We start from the raw sequence: 20,895 nt of genomic DNA on the forward strand, positions 1-20,895 counted from the left end.
ATGTTGATCACACAATGAACTGGACGCTTCCGGATGCATCGTAAAACGTTCTCAAAATAATCTCACTTTTCTCGTTCCTCACCTGCCAGGCAGCTGAACCGCAGCTTTATGAAATATGACATGAGTCCTCTTTTATAGCCAAGCATTCATCTTCAGACTCCTTGGCATGCGAGTCCCTCCAAGCTATTTTATTATTTCCAAGAAACTGTAACTGAGCCTTTTTATATACCTTCTGTTGTCATAAGAGTGATCACACATAAAGCATGTCAACCAAATAGGAGAAAGGCATCCTTCATGTAGTTTATGGTTTCCTTGAGACAACCACTCTCTGGGCCTGGTCAGCTGACAGCTTGGAATGGGTATTGAATGTGGCTTTCCAAGGAAAAAAAGCCTGGGGCGTGTAGAAGGTCCTCCCTTGGTCAGTTCAGCCAGCGGTCTGGGGTCCTGGGGTCGGGGGAAGCTGCTCTTAGCAGAAGGGGGCCCAGTGAGCCCCACCTAGGCCTGCAGCGCATCCTCGGTGCTGGGCTTGGGCTAGAAGGCTAAGGACCTCCCCTCTCTCAGCTTCACCCCTCTCCCCCAGGTTCCCGTCCAGGATTTCACCTCCAAGGTCTCCTCCCTTCTCTGTCTCCTTTTCTGGTTCCGAGGCAGACCAGGCTCCAGTTTGTCTGGTTCCAGGCCTCAATGTCTCAGCCTTTAATATGGGGATAGAAAATATGCCAGCGCGGGGATTTTTTGCTTTTTGTTTTTTAATAAGGATCAAATCAGATGGTGGCGGCAAACACGCTTAGTGAATTACCCCGAGGTGCGCCGTCATTGTCATTATCATTCCTGCTGTGCGTCGGGAGTCCCAGGCCCCGCGGCTCCCCGCTCCCCGCGCTCCCCGGAGCCGGCTCAGCGCCGAACCGAAGAAATCCTCCACCGACCCGGGGGCGCAGGCCTCCCCCAGCATTTCCCGCCTCCTAAAGGGACGGCCCGAATCCCCCAAAAGTTATGAAAGTAATTTTAGTCTTATTAATTCTGGAAACAAGTCAGTGCGCAGGGAGAAGGAAGATGATGGCTCAAATTAAAGGACAAGGTATGAGGGGACCGAAGTACCTGGGGGCGCGAGGATGCGGGGACCCCAGGCTCCGGCACTGAGGCAGACAGCTGGGTGGACCCCAGGAGTGGGATGAGGCCTGGGAGTGGGCGCCCAGACGGGGGGCGGGACTTGCTTGGGCCCTGTGAGAGCTGGAAGATCCTGGGAGTCATAGAGTATTCTAGGTTGAAGGGGGGGGCAGTGGAGTGCAGGCGAGGAGGAGCGCACAGGAGGGGGCAGTGCCCTCAGGGCTGGGGGGGAGCGCACAAGAGAGGGCAGGGCCTCAGGGCTGGGGGGAGCGCACAGGAGGGGGGAGCGCTCAGGAGGGGGCAGGGCACACGGGAGGAGGGGGGTGCTCAGGACAAGGGATGGAGCGGGAGGACGGGGTGCTCAGGACCAGGGATGGAGCGCTTAGGAGGGGAGGAGGAGCGCCCAGAAAAGGGGAGTCCACAGGACCAGGCCCAGGGTGCACAGGATGGGGCGGCTCACACAGGGCTGGGCAGGAGCGGGGCAGGGCGCACAGAAAGGGGGAGTCCACAGGTTGGATGCAGGGCCCACAGGTTGGGGGCTGGGCACACAGGACTGGGGAGGGCTTGGGCAGGAAGTAGAGGGGGGTTGGGGCAAAGTTGGGGCCCAGTAACTGGGGCCACCCGCAGGGCAGTTTGGGGATGCGTGGTTGCCACTACCTACACCCTCCAGGATGAGTGAGAGTTATCCAGAGAAAGAACAAGGGGAAGAACATGTCAGATGGAGGGAATAGCATATCCAAGTGTTAGGGATTGAATTGTGCCCCTAAAATTTCACATGTTGGAGTCCCACACCCCAGCAGCTCAGAACGTGATCACACTTGGAAACAGGTTCGTTGCAGACGTAATTAGTTAAGATGGGGTCATTAGTAGGGGTCCTAATTCAGTATGACCTGTATCCTCATTCAGGACAAATGGGGACACAGTGATGCTCACATAGGAGGAGGCCATGGCAAGACACGCAGGGAGAAGACAGCCACTGAGGAGCCAAGGAAAGAGGTCTGGAACAGATTCTCTCTCACAGCCCCGAAAGGAACCTGCCTACCCGCACACTGATCTTGGACTGCTAGAGCTGCTGTCACAAAGCCCCATGGACCAGGTGGGTTAAACGACATGGGTTCATTATTCCACGGTTCTGGGGGCCAGAGTCCAAGACGAGTACGCCAAGTCACAGAGGCCTGAATGAGAGGGCATGGTGTGGGGGACTGCGGACAGTTTGTAGCCAGGTAGGAAGCATGAGTGGTATAGGTGGGTAGTGAGAGGAGGGGGCTCCAGAGAGCCATGTTCAGTTTAGGGTTTATCTTTGGTCAGTGTGGAAACCAGGCCTTCTAGCCAGCAGGGAGGGTGGTCAGCTTGGGCTTTAGGAAACCCACTCTGGCCACAGAGAGGAGGAAGCTGCTATGGCCACCTACACAAGAGATAGAATCGAGGACAAGGGAGTGGCGGGGACTGGGCAGTCCCAGGAGTGTCAGCAGGACTCCCAGGGGCCTGCAGGAGTGAGAAGTGTGTCAATATGCATGGGCCACCATAACAGAGCACCATACACTGGGCGGCTGGACTTACGGACATTTATTCTCTCAGTCTAGACGCTGGAAGTCCAATATTAGGGTGTCGGCAGGGTTGGCGTGTCCTGAGGCCTCTCTCCTTGGCTTGCAGATGGACGTCTCCTCCCAGTGTCCTCATGTGGCTGTCCCTCCGTGTTTGTCCGAGTCTTAATCTCTTCTTGTAAGGACCCAGTTATACGGGGTGAGGGCTACCCTAATAACCTCATCCTAATCTTTCAATCCAAATGCACATATATTGAACCCATATTAAATGGGACACAGTTAAGAAGTGACCCTCTCTCTCTCCATCTCCAGTTTCCTGCTGTTTCACTTGATCTTCTATAACATGCTTACGAGCAGAAGCTCAGACTCCCCAGAAAGTGGTGGCAGTGCAGCCCAGGTGAGTGTCAATCATTTGAAGCCTGCATGGAGCTGGAGTTGGGGCTTACTATGGAGGGCTGGGCTGGCACTCCAGTCCTGGGAGCTCTGGAATGAACAGCCTTGACATCTACGTGATCTTGACTCACAAAGTGTGAATGGAATTGTGATCAGCTGTGGCCCTAGTGTCTTCTCCCCACTGGGTAGTAGTTGACTTCGCATCAGTAGAGAATTCAAAAACCTGTGTTGTTTTTTTTTTTCCTTTGAGAGAGAGGAAGCACGAGGGGCAGGAGGGGCAGAAGGGGAAAGAGAAAGAAAGCTGTGTGTGTGTGTGTGTGTGTGTTTTAAGACTCATTTATTTGCTTGTTTTTAAAATATTTTATTTAATGGGATGCCTGGGTGGCTCAGCAGTTGAGCGTCTGCCTTTGGCTCAGGGTGTGATTCCACGGTCCCGGGATCGAGTCCCACATCAGGCTCCCTCATGGACCCTGCTTTTCCCTCTGCCTACGTCTCTGCCCCTCTCTCTGTGTCTCTCATGAATAAATAAATAAAATCTTTAAAAAAAAATAAAGATTTCATTTATTTATTTGAGAGAGAGCATGAGCAGGGAGGAGAGTGGGAAGAGGGAAGAGCAGGCTCCCTTCTGAGCCAGGAGCCTGATGTGGCTTGGGGTTCGATTCCAGGACCCTGGGATAATGACCTGAGCGAAAAGCAGACACTTAACTGACTGAGCCACCCAGGCACCCCTTATTTATTTATTTGAGGTGGAGGGAGAGCTAAGAGTTAGACATTCAGCCGACTGAGTCACTCAGGTGTGTCCTTTAAACATGTGTCAGTGGTTAACTCCAGAGATGGTGTGAGGAAAGTCACAGCTGGGGCAAATGGGGCCTTCTGGAGCCAGAATGGTGCCAGCAGGGAACACAGAAGGCTCTAGAAGGAAGACCTCTTTATTTTTTGTTTACTTATTTGTTTAATTTGAGGGGGAGAGAGAGAGAGAGAAAACGAGCCAGGGGAGGAGCAGAGAGAGAGAGGATCTCAAGCAGGCTCATGCTCTCATGACCTGACCTGAAGCTGAAATCAAGAGTCAGACGCTTAATCAACTGAGCCACCCAGGCACCCCATTCATGTACCTCTTTAAAGACCCTGTCTCCACATACAGACACATTCTGAGGTATTGGGGGTTAGCCCCCAGCATACGAATTTGGAGGGAGACAGTTCAGTGCAGAACAAAGGGATACCCTTGTTTTGGTTGCAGTTTGCACTCAAAGCCCGTGGCCGGCTGTGACACCTGGAGGAACGCAGCACAGGCCTGCTGCTCCCCCAGACTGGCCCTCATGAGGCGATGGTTTTTCCTGGGACTTTGTTGCCGTCTGGGTTCAGCCTTCCCAGCACGCTCAGAAATCTAATTTTCATTCATTCGAGTGAATTTATCAAGCTGGCTCAGCACCAGACGATTTTCTGGGCACCGTGAAACGGCTCCATCTGTCTTGGGGGTGAACTGGCACCAGTCAAGTTCAAAGAAAGTGATAAATAAAAACCACAGTGCCAGGTGAGTGATGTGCCGGGTGAGATACAGCCGTCGGACGTGCAGGTTGACAGGCCAGCAGCCTCTCTCCCGCAGACGACCTCCAATGAGAGCCAGATGACCCCCGGGGGCCACTGTGGGTGGACAGACTTTCTCACAGAGTAACCGCACTTTCTTGGCCAGCAGGCAGGCCTCCCGGAGAATGACTGATGCCCTCAAATTTGCCTGATTAGCCTGGAATCAGAACAAGGAGAGTGAGGTAAACCTGAGCGGGGAGGGGTTCTGGGCCTGCACAGCCCGAGGCTCTCTCTCCCGTGCCAGCGATCAGCCCTGGCAAGCCGGCTTCGATGCCTCAGCCAAGATGCCTCCTGCCCCATCCCCGCTGCATGGCCCTGCCCACCACTGTCTCCAGGCCCTGGCTTACCAGTCCCCCTCTTGCTACATGATCTATTTCCGAACAGAGTATAATTCAATTTGGCCAGATTTCCATCGACTGAAGCTGCAGAGCTATGCCAGGCTACCTCCAGACATGTGCCCCCAAATCCCAGAATTCTAGGTGTTTCCAAAGCCTCCAGCCCTGGAACTCCCAACCCCGACCTCCCAGAGGCCAATCCCAGCCAGGGCAGAGATGTAACGTCTCTGAGCAGCCCCATTTCCAGAGGGAGAGTTTTGGTAAAGCTAAGGAAGCCTCAGCATCAGGACCTCCTATTTGGGCCCCTGTGAGAGCGGGAAGTTCCTGGGAGTCATAGAGTATTCTAGGTGGGGAGAAAAAGGAGGAAATCAGCAAACACTTCTGGTAACTTGCCTAAAGAGATGGCAGGAGGAAAGGAGCTGGATTCCCAGGGCCTCAGGACTTCGTGGTGATTTCCTTTGTCATTCTAAATAAATACTCATTTCCCTACCCAAGTTTGTATTGCATTCATGTATTCTTTTTCTCAAAGGGAATCCCTCAAACAGTCTGAGCTTTGAGCTCTCAAACTCCAGATCCCTCCTGCTGCTTTGCCTTGAGCCTCCTTTTCTGGACAGTACTGTGGGCAGGAGGGTCCCCCCTCAAAAACAGGTGGCTCCTGTCCTTCCCTACTCACAGAGACGGGCCAGGAGGGAGGTTGAAGTGGTGACCCAGAGAAAGAACCTGGAAGTTTTCAGCAGAGAACCGTTGGTGTGGAAAGCACTATTGGGTCTGAGCTCTGCCCACGCAGTGAAGAATACCTGCTATCCCCTGGGCCCTCCCCACGGAGACCACCACTGTTGGGAACACCCACCTGGCTGGTGCCTTCATTTCATCCAAGGGAGAGACTTTTATCTCTGTCTCTCTCTCTCTCTCTCTTTTTAAAGATTTTATTTATTCATGAGAGACACAGAGACACAGGCAGAGGGAGAAGCAGGCTCCCTGCAGGGAGCCCGATGTGGGACTCGATCCCTGGACCCCAGGATCACACCCTGAGCCAAAGGCAGATGCTCAGCCACTGAGCCACCAAGGTGCCCTGAGACTTTCATCTCTTAATAACATATGCCTTCATGTTCTTTTCCAGGGACGTTTTTAAGCTTAAGAGGGAAAAACAAAACAAAACAAAACAAAACAAAAAACTTTGAAAATCGCTTTAAACATTAAATCACGAATTTTTGTGCCTCCCCCTCAAATTCAAAATAATGTATTTTTGCAAACGACAGAATCATCAGACATCTTCCCTCAGTCATCTGTCTGTCTGACAGACACATTTTTAGGGACAGGCGACTGCAGTGCTTAATTTATGTCTTTGTGTGTTTTAATGAGCTCTGTACAATTATTTTGATCTGGGAGTTGCTGTGTGGCTCCGCATCTCTCATTAGCCTGGTTGTTTGTCATCTCCTCACCTGTGGAGGGTTCTTCCCCCCACCCCTTTGTTTTGTATCTGCTGGTTCCCTTCCCCTCCCACCCCCACCCCCGTGTAAGCTGGGCTCCATATGGGAGTTCCTTGGGCGCCAAATCCTCCCTTCATTCAGGATAAAGTCTGTCACACAGGGACGGGAGTGGGAGGGCAGGAGCCAGGGCCCCATCGCCATGTGAGCTGGTGGCAGGGCTCTGGACGCTGCAAGCTTCACCTCCACTAGCAGACATCCGCCTCCCTTTACAGGGTCTGCTGCCTCCTGCTCTCTGCCCCTGCTCCCAGCTGGAGACCCAGTCCCTTTGCCTCCCACAGCATACAGTGACTCCCCCTCCTTCTGTAAGAGTTGCCACCTCTCGGAGCAGCAATCACAGAAGCTAATGCATGATTCATGGGAGGCTCTTGGCCTGGGAGTGAGCGCCAAGGGAGAGGATCATGAGGCCCACAGAAGCACTTTGGTTCAGGGAACATTCTTTCATTGATGCACATCTGTGCTGCCTGGAAGTGCATTAAAGAGAATCAGATGTGCTGCTACTTCTAAAATAGCTTTTGAATGTGCAAAGTGCCCAGGGAGGATGGGGAATGGCACAGAGCTGACGAGGCACTGGGATGCTAGGGCCTCATTCCGGCTTTGTCCTTGAAGCACAAAGCACCATGTGCCCAGTAGTGGCCCTCCTGGGCCCTGGGACAGAGAGAAGCCTATCTCAGCCAGGGCAGGACCACTGAGACTCAGAGTCCCGACATTGCAGCCATTTACCACGTATAGCTCTGTTGGCTCTGTGGCCATTTAAAAAACAAGGATATCTTTGTCATCCTACCTAACAAGGATATCCCCCTATAGCCCTCACCAGAGGCGGAGCTTTGTGCAAAGTGGCCAAGGGGTCCAATATCTGGTGCAGTCCCAGATCCACCATCTACTACCTACAGGCCTTGTTGGGCAACTCACTAAACCTGTGCCCTCCTGACTTAAAACTTCCCAAGTGGTATCCCACCAATGTCTGGTCAGCTGGTCTCTATGCTCTGGGGGTATTCAGAAGGACCACTTGTCCTGGGGGCAAGATCTACAGAGCTGCTGGGCCAGGAACCATCGAATCAGGAATGTGTGTAAAGGCCAGGGCTTTGGCCCAAGGCACATCCATCCATCATGACTTCCAGTGGTAAGTGATTCAAATCTCAACACAACTTGGCCTCACATAAAGAGGGAACTTTTTCGGACCCGGAGGTGAGGATGCTACAGGATACAGCTGTATCCAGGCATAGAAACAATGTTGTCAAGACTCTCTAGTGCTGCAGCCCAAGACTGCTGCCTTCCTTTCTGTTGGCTTCATTCTCAGACAGGCCTCTCCCATGCGATGTCATCACAGCTTTGCCAGCTCTGTGGAGGATGGTCCCTCTTGTCCACAGGCTCAGTGAAAATCTCTATGACCTGAGAAGATGGATTGAATGATGAGCTTGGGAATGAGTGGTGTCAGCACCACCAATCCACACAAAATGAGGGAAGAGAGCCCTAGAGGAAACTCAGAGTCATCAGAAGTACAGGGACAGTATGCTGGGAAGAGACAAACACCAGGGACCCAGTGTGGCGTGAAGACAGAGGCCCCATCACTGTTCTGTGCTATTTACACAGACTGAAGCAATAACAAACTTGTCAGGTTTGTTCTCCCCAGGGCTCAGGTTATAGCAGTTGGCATTTGAGCTGAGCTGCTGAGAGTAAGCATCAGTTTTCCAGATGGGAAAGGAGGGAAAAGCATTCAAAGCAGGGGGACCAGCATGAGCAAAGCTGCTGAGGTGTGAAAAGCCATGGCATGTTCATAACCAGTGATCCCCATTCTTGCCAGCCCCACATGGGCAGCAGAAATCACTGAGTGGGAAGAGCACTGGTTTGGGAGTCAGACACGCTCAGGTTCAAACCCCAGCTCTGCTGCTTCCTTTCTGTGAAATCTTGGCGGGTCCATCCCTTTGTAGGGGTTTAGTGTACTCCTCAGGACATTAATATGCATGGGAGACCCTGAAGTCCCTTATTATAGACACTGATATTTGCTGGGTTTTTTTTTTTTAAGATTTAATTTATTCATGAGAGACAGAGAGAGATAGAGAGAGGCAGAGACACAGGCAGAGGGAGAAGCAGGCTCCATGCAGGGACCCCGATGTGGGACTCGATCCCAGGACTCCAGGATGGCGCCCTGGGCCAAAGGTAGGCGCTAAACCGCTGAGCCACCCAGGGATCCCTGATATTTGCTGTTTTTACAGTACCTCTCTGCCCCCTATCCCCAGCCTGTGCCTTTCCCTGTTCACTTGGGCAGAAAACCACATTTCCCATGCTCCCTTGCCCTCTGGTTTCTAGATAGGTTTAGTCAGTGGGAGGCACTAGTGCAAGACTTGAAAGGTGACACAAGAAAAGATGCTCAACATCACTAATCATTAGAGAAATCTAAGTCAAAATCATGAGATACCACCTCACACCCATTAGGATGGCTACTATTTAAAGCAGCAACGACAATAGAAACTAACAAGTGTTGGCAGAGATGCAGAGAAAAGTGGCCCGCTGTGTGCTGTTGGTGGGAATGTAAATCAGTGCAGCCATGCCGGAAACAGTATGGCAGCTCCTCAAAAAATTAAAACTGGGATTACCATAGGATCCAGCAATGCCAGTTCCGGGTACATATCCAAAAAATAGAGAGCAGAGTGTCCAAGATATATTTGTACAGCTGTGTTCATAGAAGTGTTATTCACAGGAGCCAAAAGGTGGAGGCAGGCCAAGCGTCCATCAACAGATGAACAGATAAACAGAATGTGGTCTAGCCATCCAGTGGGATATTATTCAGCCATTAAAAGGAAGGACGTTCTGGCACTTGTCACAACACAGATGGACCTTGAGGATGTTAGACTAAGTGAAATAAGCCAAACCTAAAGAGACACCATATGATCACACTTATACGTTAGGTAATGTAGTCCAGGGGCACCTTGGTGGCTCAGTCAGTTAAGTGTCTGACTCTCGGTTTTGGCTCAGGTCATGATTTTGGGGTCATGAGATCGAGCCCTGTGATGGGCTCCACGCTGGGCCTAGAGTCCACCTAAGATTTTTCTTCTTCCTTTCCCTCTGCCCGTCCCCCCACTCATGCTCTCCAAATGAATGAATGAATGAATAAAATATTTTAAAGCAGTTAAATCCATAGAAACTGGAAATAGAAAGTGGGAGCCAGGGCCTGGGGGAAGACAATGACAGAGTCAGTATTTGATGGGGATAGAGTTTCAGTTTGGGAAGATGAAAAAGTTCTGGAGATGGATGGTGGTGATGGTCACACAACAATATGAATGCACTTAATGCCACTAAGCCATACACTTAAACGTGGTTAAGACGGCAAATTTTGTTATGTGTATTTTATACTAATTTTTTTTTTTTAAAGACTGGGAGGCAAGGATGGAAGAAGGAGCCAAGACCTGGCCCCCACTGTCCGGTGGAGGCTGCAGGATGGCCGTTCCTCCTCCATTGCTCTGGCGCCTGCTACACAATAATTCCCTCCTTGATCCCTTCTCCTGACAACAAGCCCCAGACACTGGGCTCCAGTAAAACCACTACCTCCATTGGTCTTACCAATCCCAGGGGTGGTTGCAGCTTCCAGGTTGATAATCTCTGAGTTGCCTCATTTTACCCTCTTGGCTTCTCTGCTCCCTAATCACTTGGGTAACCAACAAATTCACTCTGTTTCAATACCCGGAGTGGTTTCTCTTTTCCTGCCTGGGGTTGTCTGTACTACACACCAGTGTGTGTGGCCAGGAGGCAAGGGGCGCTGTGGGAGCAACCCCCAGCAATCCACCCCCCCGACTGGGGCACACGAGGAGCAAGCAGAAGCCCGGATGTCAAACTGCCTCCGGAGCAATCAGCCCAACCATGAACCAAGCTCCAAACAGCCAGCCTGGAGTCTCGGCTTCCCCAGCAGGTGGGAACACAGGAGACAGACACTCCACAGGTGAAGAGGAGACATCAAAGAGAATCCACAAGCATTCTCTGCATGGTGTTCTGTAAGTAGCTGCAATGTTTCATTATTTATACCCACTTGCAGCACGCTCCTCCTCGAGCCTGAGCTGAGCCCCCATCCAGCCTGCTGTGGCTGGGGCTGACCTTGGGGACTCCCTGCGGAGTTGACCTGAAGACTCCCTGTCTCAGTGACCCCCTCCTCCCCCCCCCCCCCCCCCCCCCCCGGAATCCTCCGGTGTTTGCTCAGATCAACCCCTCGTTCAAGATCTGCCATCCTGAGCTCATCTCCCTCCTGACTCCAGGGACAGCCACGGCCCTCCCGCCCTAAGGACAGCCCTCCTGCAAAACCAGGAGAGAGGAAAACCTGCTCTCCTCCCTGGGTGAGCTGAGGCCCTGCCTGGATCCTGAAGCTTCTCATCCACAGCCTCCAGCTTGCCTCCCAAGGATGCAGGCAGATGCATGGAGAGGCCACTTGCCGCTGGACCAAGTTCCATCACAGAGAGCAAAGGTGAGAAGAGGGCCTCCTGAGAAGTCCCAAACCGGCACCACCCCCTGAGCATCACCACCATTGCTCTGCCGTAGGGCCACCTTCAGTCCCCAGCCTGGTACCTGTGGCTGTAGAGGGGCAGCTGGCATCCCAGCACCACGCACCACCCGCTGGCCAGCCATCCACACTGCTCGGCACTGGTCCCAGGAGGCCTCTGTGGTGCTTAGTGGGGGCAGAGCCAAAGGCCACAGCCCATCCCCTCCTGGCAGACCCAGAAACCCTCTGGTCCCCAAGGGAAGCTCCCCCCTCTGCTCTCAGCTTGGCCTATAAGATAGGAAATCCTGTTCTCACTTCTGCCTTCCGGGGATACACCGGGAGAGCCACGCTGTCCACCCTTCCCTGTCCTGGTGGGCCGGTGACCTCCGTGATCGTCGAGGGCTGGGTGCTACCGTGAAACCGAAGACCGCCTCTCCCGGCTCCTCCCTGGGCAGGAGCCTGGAGCCTCGAGGTGCGAGGTGTGAGGTGCGGAAGAAGGGACAGTGCTCCTGCCTCTCACTTGAGGAGCCGGCCTCCCTCCTCTGCCAGCCCCGGGACATGGGCAGCAGGACCCGGCCTCTGCTCTGGCCCCATACGTGTTAGTGGTGCCCACCGGATGCCCTCACAGGCCCGGAGCGTAGTTAGGGCCAGGAGGTGAGCCCGTTCTGGCTTCAGAACTCTCAGGGGCCCAGCCCCCCTCTCCAGTGTGCAGCTCTGCTTTTCTTCTCAGAACAAAAGAATTACAAGTTGCCTGGAGACAGAACCCGGCTGCCCTTTGGAATGCAATCCCTCACCTCACCAAGCCAGGGCCCACACTTCCTCTGCTCCTGCAGCCGTGAGGGTGGTGTGGACCACAGCAGCTCTCTGCTCCAGCCCGGGATGAGCATCCCGCTCTCGGCTCAGAACCTAGCTTGTGCCAACATCGGACCACAGGAAAGGCCAAGGGTCTCCAGGAAGAGTGTGAGGGTATCACCATGGTCAAGGGGGCAGTGGCTCTGGACCTTCTCTGCGTGGGGACACTGAGCAAGAGTATATAAATACTCCCTCTTCCCACTGGGCTGGCCCCACTGCCCTCCCCAGCTCGTGGTGGCCTCTTTTGGCCCCTTTGGTCTGTCTGCCAATTGATTCACCTGTAGAGGGCCTAAGGGACTGAATAAGTGTCCCCCCAAATCCATGTCCACCTGGAACCTCAGAATATGGTCTTCTTTGGAAATAGGGTCTTTGCAGAGGAATGATTGAGGTTAGAGCTGAGATCATACTGATTTATGGTGGGCTCCAATCCAGTGAGAGTCTCCTCCTCAGAGACACAGGAGGACCCAGAGAGCCGCAGGGACAAAGGCCAGGGGAGGACTGGCAGAGACTAGTGAGGTTGACCAGCCCAGGAAGATCAAGGAGTGCCAGGAACCGCCAGAAGCTGGAGAGACCAGAACAGATTCTCTCCCTGGAGCATTCAGACAGAGCACGGCCCTGTAGACAACTTGATGTTGGGCTTCTGGCCTCTGGAGCCCCGGAGCCCCGGCAGAGTAAATCCCTGTTGTTTCAAGCCTCCCGTTGGCAGTACTAATACAGAGAGCCTTCTGGATGGGGAGCCAGCCTCCCCAACCATCCACCCTGCTTGCCCGAGGTCACAGATGTGCTGACCTGAGGCCTCCCAGGACTACACTGCAATGCAGGAAGCTGGGGCTGTCTCCTCTTACAGGCAGCCTTTCGGGGGTCCTTCCCCCAGAGCAGGCCTGCTCCTGAGTGAGTAGCTCTGGTCCCAAACAGCCAAGCAGTGGGACCCAGAGGTCACCCCTCTGCTGGTTTATGTCCAGGCTGTGTTGCTCAGCAGTGCCCCTGTTCCTACCTCAGTTTAAAAGTAATTGTGTTTGTTTGTTTTTTTTTTTAATGGAACTTGTTCTTTTTTTTTTTTTTTTTAAGTTTTAGTCTATCAAATACAGAAGGAAGTCTTATTTCACAGTCAAGATAACCCCCACCCCAAGCCCCCAGGGCATGTTTTAGGAGTACCAAGACCAATACAGGGTCAAGAAATTCAGATACATGGGGTGCCTGGGTGGCTCAGTTGGTTAAGCATCACCTTCAGCTGCCTTCAGCTCAGGTCCTGATCCTGGGATCGAGTTCCATGCTTGGCAGGGGGGCTGGTTCTCCCTCTGCCCCTGCCTGCCACTCCCCCTGTTTGTGCTCTCTCTCCCTTTGTCAAATAAGTAAATAAAATCTTTTAAAAAAAGAAAGAAATTCAGGTAGATCAAAAGTCATGAACAGGCAAAGGGAAAGCCCAAGTGGCTAACAAGTACATGCAGATGAAGGCAACAGGGAGATACCACTTTTATCCGCGGAATAGACAAGAATCAGGATACTATTAAATGTGGATGAAAACCCAGGGCCATGGAAGCTCTTGTGCATGGCAGACTGGGGTGGCACTGATGAGGAGGACTGTCAGGTTCTGTCCTGGAGAGCTGCCTCTCACTCCGGGAAGGGACCCATGCCAGGACACCCATCAGGGACCTGTTTGAGATGGCAGGTTGTGGAAGGAACCCAGGCTGGATCCCTCAGGGTCTTTGCAGGAAACAGGTGGTATGGCCAAATCAGGACCATTTGAGGGTTCATTTGCAAATGGGTTTATAGAAGTGTGGGTACAGGGAAACCCCAGAGAAAGTGCAGAAGACCCAGGTTCAGAGCAGCAGGGCTATTACCCAGGCCTGAGGGAGGAAGGAAGGGAGCAGTGAATGAACCAAAATGGGAAGAGGTGTGGATGAGCAAGACTCAGTCAGGTACAGTGCTGCTGCCAGAAGGAGCCCCAGAAAGAACCGCCCTGCCCTCCCCTTGCCCGCCAGACCCAGTTGGAAGCCAGAGAGCAAGAGGACCATCATTGGGGTCCATACAGGGCAGCCTGCTGGGGACAGAGCTGGAGGAGCAGAATGAGGGAATGGAAGGCAGCCAGCACCCTCCCGCTCCGGGAAACAGAGGAATCCCACACGGCAGCACGTACCGTGGAACTCAACCCAGCAACCAGAGAAGGTGAAGGAGACATACCAGCAACATCGGTGAGTCTTAAATCTGGTGCTGGGTTAAAAAAGAAAGACCTAGAACAAGATGGAGAGTGTCTCTTCTTCTCCATCGTGGGAGATCTTTGTAGAGTCTACTCTGGGTCCCCTTCCCTTCTCCTAACAGATCCCAGATTCCCATTGGGCTGCTGCTCTTGCCCATGGGTACTGTCCATGTGCTTTGAGGAAGGTGAATCTACCCCAGATGTTGAGGCCAGGTATTAAGGTTTGCCAGGGGCCCCATGACAAAGTACCACATATGGGAGGGCATATATGGGAGGGCATATATGTGCCCATATCAGACAACGGGCATTTATTTCTTGCATTTCTGGAGGCTGCAAGTCCAAGATCACAGTGTCAGCAGGGCTGGTTCCCTCTGAGGCCCTTCTTCTTGGCATATAGATGGCTCCGTGTGTCCTCACCTGGGTGCCCCTCTATGTGTGTCTGTGTCTGTCCTGGTCTCCTCTTCTCGTAAGGACCCTAGTCGAGGACGCCAGTCCTGCTGGATTAGGACCCACCCTAATGACCTCTTTTTACCTTAATTAACCCTTTGAAGGCCCCATATCCACATAGCACATTCTTAGCTACTTGAGGGTTAGATTTTCAACATATGAATTGAGAGGGAACACAACTCAGCCCACCACAGACTGGCTCAGTTGGAGTCTCAGTGGACATAAACCTACTAGCATGTCCATTCCCCTGGCTACAGGCCCAGATGGATCTTGGGACTCATGCCTGGATGTGGGACAGAGCCTCCCGTCACCATCTGGATGATGGGACATGAAGAAGCGAGGTAGATGATGTGGAACCATAAGGGGGAGCCAATTGAGGATAAAGCTTTTGTTGCAGAACGGCAGAGCAGAGATAGGAGGAAATTCTTGGGGTTGGCATTTCCTCTCCACCCTCCAGGGTCTGTGTCTGATGTTGGGAGAGGGAGGCACATCCTTCCCTTGTGGGGTTTGTCGGCTCCTGGATGTTTTTTGCTGAAGACCTGAGGAAAGTGTCAGGCCATCCCCACTCCCAGATTTCTGAAAAGCCCCTGAGTGGTTCTGTGAAATACCAGGGCTGCTGACCCACCCCAGCCCCCCGTTAGCAGGTTGGGGACACCGTGCTTTCCTCCAGCCCCAGCTGGCTCTGGAGGGGATTGCTGATCACCCCACCCACTGGTTGTAGGGTTGCTTCAGAGGCTTGGGCACACCCGCATGATGTCTTCGAGCCTGTCTGGTGCTCAGCATGCTCCCTTTCCATTGGTCTTAGAGGCTGTTGAGAGGGTGTCTTTTCCACCCCCGCCTCTGGTGAGTCTAACTGTGAGAATCGGGAGCCACTCTATTGTGTAAGGAAATCCAGTGTTTTCAGCAACTCCCACCTTCGGGAAGTTCTCATAAGTACCTGGCCCACCACATCCGAATCTCCAAATGTTGTTCAACTGTCCCTAACTGGGGAGGGGCAGTGTAGTCCACTGTGACTCATTTTCCCCAACTGCTGAGATGCTTTTTAACAAATGAAGCCCAACCTGATGCTCCTGTGGGACCAAGAGACTGGCCTTCTCAGAACTGAGGCCCTGGCTTCCAGGCCCAGGAACCACAAGCTTGTGGAGTCTGCAGACTCTCATCCCTCCGTGCATCTCTGCCCAGGGCCCCCCACCCCCGAGGACTCGGGACGTCCCCAAGCCCTCCCTTCTGCTCTGGACATGCCATGTCCCTTGCAGTCCTCACACCCCTGCCAACAGCTTACCCTGCCCTCACAGTGTGAGAGCTTCCCCCACGGCAAACTCACCCCCAACTGGGACATCGCAGGAGATCCTAAGTGCAGAGCAGGGACATCTGCCACCAGCCTCCTTTCTCCCCCCGGAAACAACTTGGTCTTCACAAATGGGTACCTCCTCAGGCGAGGCTGAGAATTACTTCCCAGGCCTTAACTTCGTGAAGCTTTTAGACTTCCTTGGTTTAATGAATGTATGTGGAAATCTGGCCCCTCCAAATCTGTGCCTCATCCTAAAAATAGTAATTCCGATCTCAATGTGTTTTTCACAACATCGCCCCTTTGACACTAGTGGTGTTCCAAGCCTCACAAATTCCTTTAGTAACATGACATTCAGCAGTGAGGTGGTATGTATGGCACCCACCACCATGCCTGACACAAAATAAGCTCTCGAAAAATATTTCTGGGTGGAAAAGAGATGATATAAGATATGGGGTTCTCTTGGCTCTGCGGTTACCGCAATGTACTTCTAGCCGCCTGGAGTTAGCACAGATTCCGCAGGTTTAAGGGCACGACCCCCCCACCACAAGATCGCTCCCACTTCAATCACCAGGCACAGGCTCAGGGATCCCCAGGCCACCGCAATTCTGACCAACTGGCCACAAATGGTGGGGGGGATGAGGACGGATTTTGTGACCCCCATCGGGTTCAATAATTTGCTAGAATAACTCACAGAGTTCAGGTAAGTGCTGTACTACTGATTACGGTTTTATTATAAAAGTTACAGATCAGGACCAGACAAACGAAGAGCTGCAGAGGGTGAGGTCTGGGAGGGACTTGGATACCCGGCTTCCGTGCCCTCTCCCCATGGAATCTGGGCATGTCACCCTCCAGCACACCTATGATCCACCAACCAAGAAGCTTCGCCCAGCCTTGGGTCTGGCATGAACCAGATTCCTGGTACATCTGGTTCCTATATGGCCATCTTTGTACTGTGTTCTTACATGGCTGAAGGGGTGAGGGAGCTCTGTGGGGTCTCTCTCTCTCTCTCTTTTTTTAGATTTTATTTATTTATTCATGAGAGACACAGAGAGAGGCAGAGACATAGGCAGAGGGAGAAGCAGCTCCCTGCAGGGAGCCTGATGTGGGACTTGATCCCAGGACCCTGTCGGGATCATGACCTGAGCCAAAGGCAGACACTCACCAGTGGGCCACCCAGGTGCCCCTGTGGGGTCTCTTTTATAAGGACACTATCACATTCATGGGAGTTCCACCCTCAAGGCTTGATCACCTCCTGAAGGCCCCACTTCCTCCTACCATCACACTGAGAATTAGGATCTCAACACATGAATTGGAGGAGCCCCAAACATTCCGACCATAACAAGGTGATATTCCCCCGCTTGAAGCCACAACCTACTCATCACCTGGTTAGTCTCTGTGGTTTGGCCAGCCCCCATCCTTAGTCATTTCATTAACATCAAACTCAGGCCTCATTCAAGGAGGCCACCATGACTAACACACACTCCCAACAACTCAGAAATTTCCAAGGACTTAGAAGCTCCCTTCCTGGAACCAGGAACAAAGGCCAGTCAGATTCTTTATTATACAATAGCTCAGGTACTGAGTGATTATGTACCATACAGGCTGCAACTGAATGTAACACCCAGTTCTCAGATTCTGAGAATAACTCTCTAAATGTAATCCGAGTTCATCCCAGGGCTCCAGGTGGCGTCACCTTCAAAGAAACACACCCATGACATAAAAACTATCAAAAGATATTCTGATCTGTGCTACGGTTCTCAAAGAATGTCGCCCACTGATGCTTCTTCATGTGCTTTTCCCATCTTTTGGCATTTGGAATCCCTCATCCCTGACAGCTGCCCCAGAGCTCCCAACATTTCCTCCCCTGCCTCAGGAAACGAGCTGAGCTGCCAAAGACCATGCCTCCAATTTCATGAATGGAAAGAAGCTTTCCAGATGGTGATGTCGATTTAATGTTATGTGTCAGTTTGACTGGCCATGGGGCACCCAGATTAAACATGATTTCTGGGTATATCTGTGAGGGTGTTTCTGGATGAGATTTGTGTTTGAAGGTGTGGACTCAGGAAAGGAGATGGCCCTCCCCAGCGTGGGGTGGGCTTCATCCGATCCATTTAGGGCCTGAAAAGAACAAAAGACAGAGGAAAGAGGAATTTGCTACTTTTTTCCTGACTCACTGCTGGAGCTGAAATATCTCATCTCATCTTATTTTATACCATCAGCTTTTCTGGGCCTCCAGTGTTAGATGGCAGAGAGCAGGACTTCTCAGCCTCCATAGTCACCTGAGCCAATTCCTCATTATATAAATCTCCGTGGTATCTGATAGGTAGATAGTTTGATAGGTAGACAGATAGATGATATAGGTAGATGGTAGATAATAGATGAGAGATAGATAGATGATAGAAGATAGATAGATGATAGATAGATGATAGATAGATAGAATCTATTGGTTCTATTTTTCTGGAGAACCCTGACTATAGACAAGCCTAATTTGGGTTTAAAAAAGACATTTGGTCCTGTCTCCTCTCTCCTCTGGTTGATTGCACCAATTTGTGTTTGCACAGGGATCTAGAAGTCAAGTTGAGAAGCTCATTCAATGTCAACTTTACAACACCCTTGGATGATCCATAAAGTGAACACTATTCTCTTTTGCTGTTACAGAGGGAAAACTTGTAGCTCAAACTTGTAACTTGTACAGAGGGAAACATTGTGCCCTGCCAGAAGTCACACAGCCACCCGAAGGGGGGCTGGGTCTTCTGATGCCGAGACCAGGGCATTTCCAGAACACCACAGTGAGACTTCAGGAGTAAAATCCTGACCCAGAAACACTGCAGGACCTCAATGACTCAAATAAAGGTGCAACCATATTTATCCTATTCTATTTACCAAAATAGACATTCTGAAGAATTATTTCAATATGATTTGAAAGTTTGAACCAAAGGGTCTTTTGATGAGCATTCAACTGCTAAGAACCAGACACTGCCACCTCCCTCCACCCACTCTCGGGTTCCCTGAGCCCTCTCAATTTTGGGAGAATTTAGTATGAATGCCCAACTCTGTTTCCTGCATTTCTGAGTCCAGGTGTCCACTACTTGTAATCAAGAGGATAACCATTGTGTCTGCCTGGCTTGATCATAAATTGCAGCCCTCAGATGGGAGAAGATGCTTCCAGACACTCCCCAATCCTCCTCCTCCACACCTCACCTCACCAGAAAATAGATGCAGTGGAGGGCACCTTTTCCTGCCCAGTGGTCTCCTCACAGAGGACTCCCAAAACATGTTTAGCAACACTTTCTTTTTCTTTTTTTTTGCCTTTGAAAGAGGTCATCACACAGCTCCTGCCTGGGAAGCCGTGGTGCAGAGAAGTATAGCAAGTCAAATTTAACCTCCACCAATCACTGGGAAATCCTGGACACATTATTGGTCTCACTGAGCTGTTTCCATGCTCACAAGTTGGAGGAGATGGGACGGCCCCGCTCCAGCCCAGCCTGCAGGTGCTGTAAGAGCCCCACACATCAATATGGTAAAGGACTTCCATGCAACAGGTGGCACCTCTGGGTGTCCTTCCCACTTTTTGCTTTTCCTCAAGAAGCCTCCCTTGGCGAAGATTCCATGCCCCCCTCCCAGAAGACAGTTTGCAGTGCCTCTGACAAGCTTAGAAGCTCTGGATCCCGTTGGGGTGAGGGCCCAGCCCTCCACTGAGCCAACATCTGCCCAGCCATGTCAGGGGCAACCACCACTCCCATCCCCAGCTCAGGCCAGGGCTGGTAGAGAAAATCCTCCCCTTACTCACTTGTCCATGGTGGCCGAGGGAGCATTGTGTACTAGTCCCTGGTTGCTCCAATGATCCTACGAGCCTCACTGTTATGCCTAACTTCCAGACAGAGGAGGAGAAATAAGCGATATTTGTCCTCTCATCCCCTGCTCTCTGCTCCCTGCCCCAAGCTGGGCATTCTGAGCAGAAAGCAGATCCTTCAGATGCCCAGCTGTGATCAGTTTGGCAGAGCCACACAGAAGATAAGAAACGAATAACGCGAAAGGCAGTTTTGCACAACCGGGTCCATTTTTTTCCTGCAAGAAATTTCACACCTTGACATAAATGAGCAGATTTTAAGAAAGAAGAATTCAAGGTGAGGGAGCATTTTTAACTGTTGAGGGGTACATGAAAAAGTAACTTCTCTGTGGACAGTGGCCCTCTGGGATGCGTGACAGGGAGTCCCTTCCCCACAAAAGGTGTCCCTCCCATAACATTCCAACCCCCAAGTGAGCTCATTTCAAAAGGACTCATTTAGAGGTAGGTCAGTGAGAATAACACCTGTAGCTGCCAGTTAGCTGACATTACTGGCATACAGTGGGTGCCCAGTAAATGTTGGATAGATGGATGGATGGATGGATGGATGAGCGAATGAATTATTCAATGCCCCTATCCCAAACCAATGTTCTGTTAAAGCTTTTCCATAATGATCTAGGTGTGGAAGAGCTGTTTATGGAAAGGCAAGAACCCAATTTGCAAACCCTCCTGTTGGCTTCACAATAATTCATGCTCATCTGCGTCTAATAAAATATGGAAGCAATTTTACAGGAACATTTTGTGCTTTAGCGATTCATTTAACTATTTCCTCTAGGGGGCAAGTCATATATTCTCCTCCAGATGTGTGGGGAGTTCTGTGAATAAATCTGCAAATATCAAGATGAAATGCTCCCCCCACCCCTACCCCCAGGAGCCTGAATCTACCTAACGGAAGCATAAAAGTAGAGGCCAACAGGAGTCATTCTGTCTCTCTTCCTCCTCATGGTGTCCAGGCCCAAAGTACCCTGTGCTCACCCCCTGCTGAAGTGACCAGAAACTACTACAGGAACTGGATGCCCAGATCACTTTCCTCACAGAACTTTCCTTGGTGAAGTCCACACCCCTCACTGGCAGGGCCTTGGAGAGATGAGCTGTTCTCCACCCCATTAGTCTCCAGCTCGAGGACCCTAGGAAAGATGCTCAGGTGCCACAGTGGCCACCACTGTCCCCTTAGACGCCACGCATGGCCCCCTCACTGGGCTGTGTCCCCTGTGTGAGCTGCCCCTAAACCCCTTTCAGATTTAAGAACTTATGAATACAAATGAGTAACACCTGCCTGGAGCTGCCTATCGTTCCATTCACATCCTGATTTTCTGGGTCACCAATTTTTTTAATTAAACTTTTAA

The 20,895-nt window shown here is 51.7% G+C and overlaps 2 long non-coding RNA genes across 7 annotated transcripts; one reads left to right on the forward strand and one right to left on the reverse strand.

The window, feature by feature from the left end:
* Window positions 1-1,408: 1,408 nt before the first annotated feature.
* On the reverse strand, window positions 1,409-11,637 carry LOC125755240 (uncharacterized). Its single transcript, XR_007411134.1, has 3 exons — window positions 11,002-11,637; window positions 7,630-7,839; window positions 1,409-4,782 (listed from the first exon to the last, which is right to left on the reverse strand). It is a non-coding gene; the product is annotated as an uncharacterized LOC125755240 (long non-coding RNA).
* Window positions 11,638-11,661: 24 nt separating this feature from the next.
* LOC125755241 (uncharacterized) lies at window positions 11,662-20,336 on the forward strand. Of its 6 annotated transcripts, none has more exons than XR_007411138.1 (4): window positions 11,662-11,881; window positions 13,750-13,959; window positions 18,361-18,555; window positions 19,021-20,336. It is a non-coding gene; the product is annotated as an uncharacterized LOC125755241 (long non-coding RNA). The 6 variants fall into 6 exon arrangements; XR_007411139.1 differs by lacking the exon at window positions 19,021-20,336 and adding an exon at window positions 16,442-16,479 and having other exon boundaries at window positions 18,361-18,993; XR_007411140.1 differs by lacking the exons at window positions 18,361-18,555; window positions 19,021-20,336 and adding exons at window positions 16,442-16,479; window positions 17,538-18,257.
* The last annotated feature ends 559 nt before the right edge of the window (window positions 20,337-20,895 follow it).

The sequence above is a fragment of the Canis lupus genome, chromosome 6 (assembly GCF_003254725.2).
Source record: "Canis lupus dingo isolate Sandy chromosome 6, ASM325472v2, whole genome shotgun sequence".
NCBI lineage: Eukaryota > Metazoa > Chordata > Mammalia > Carnivora > Canidae > Canis > Canis lupus.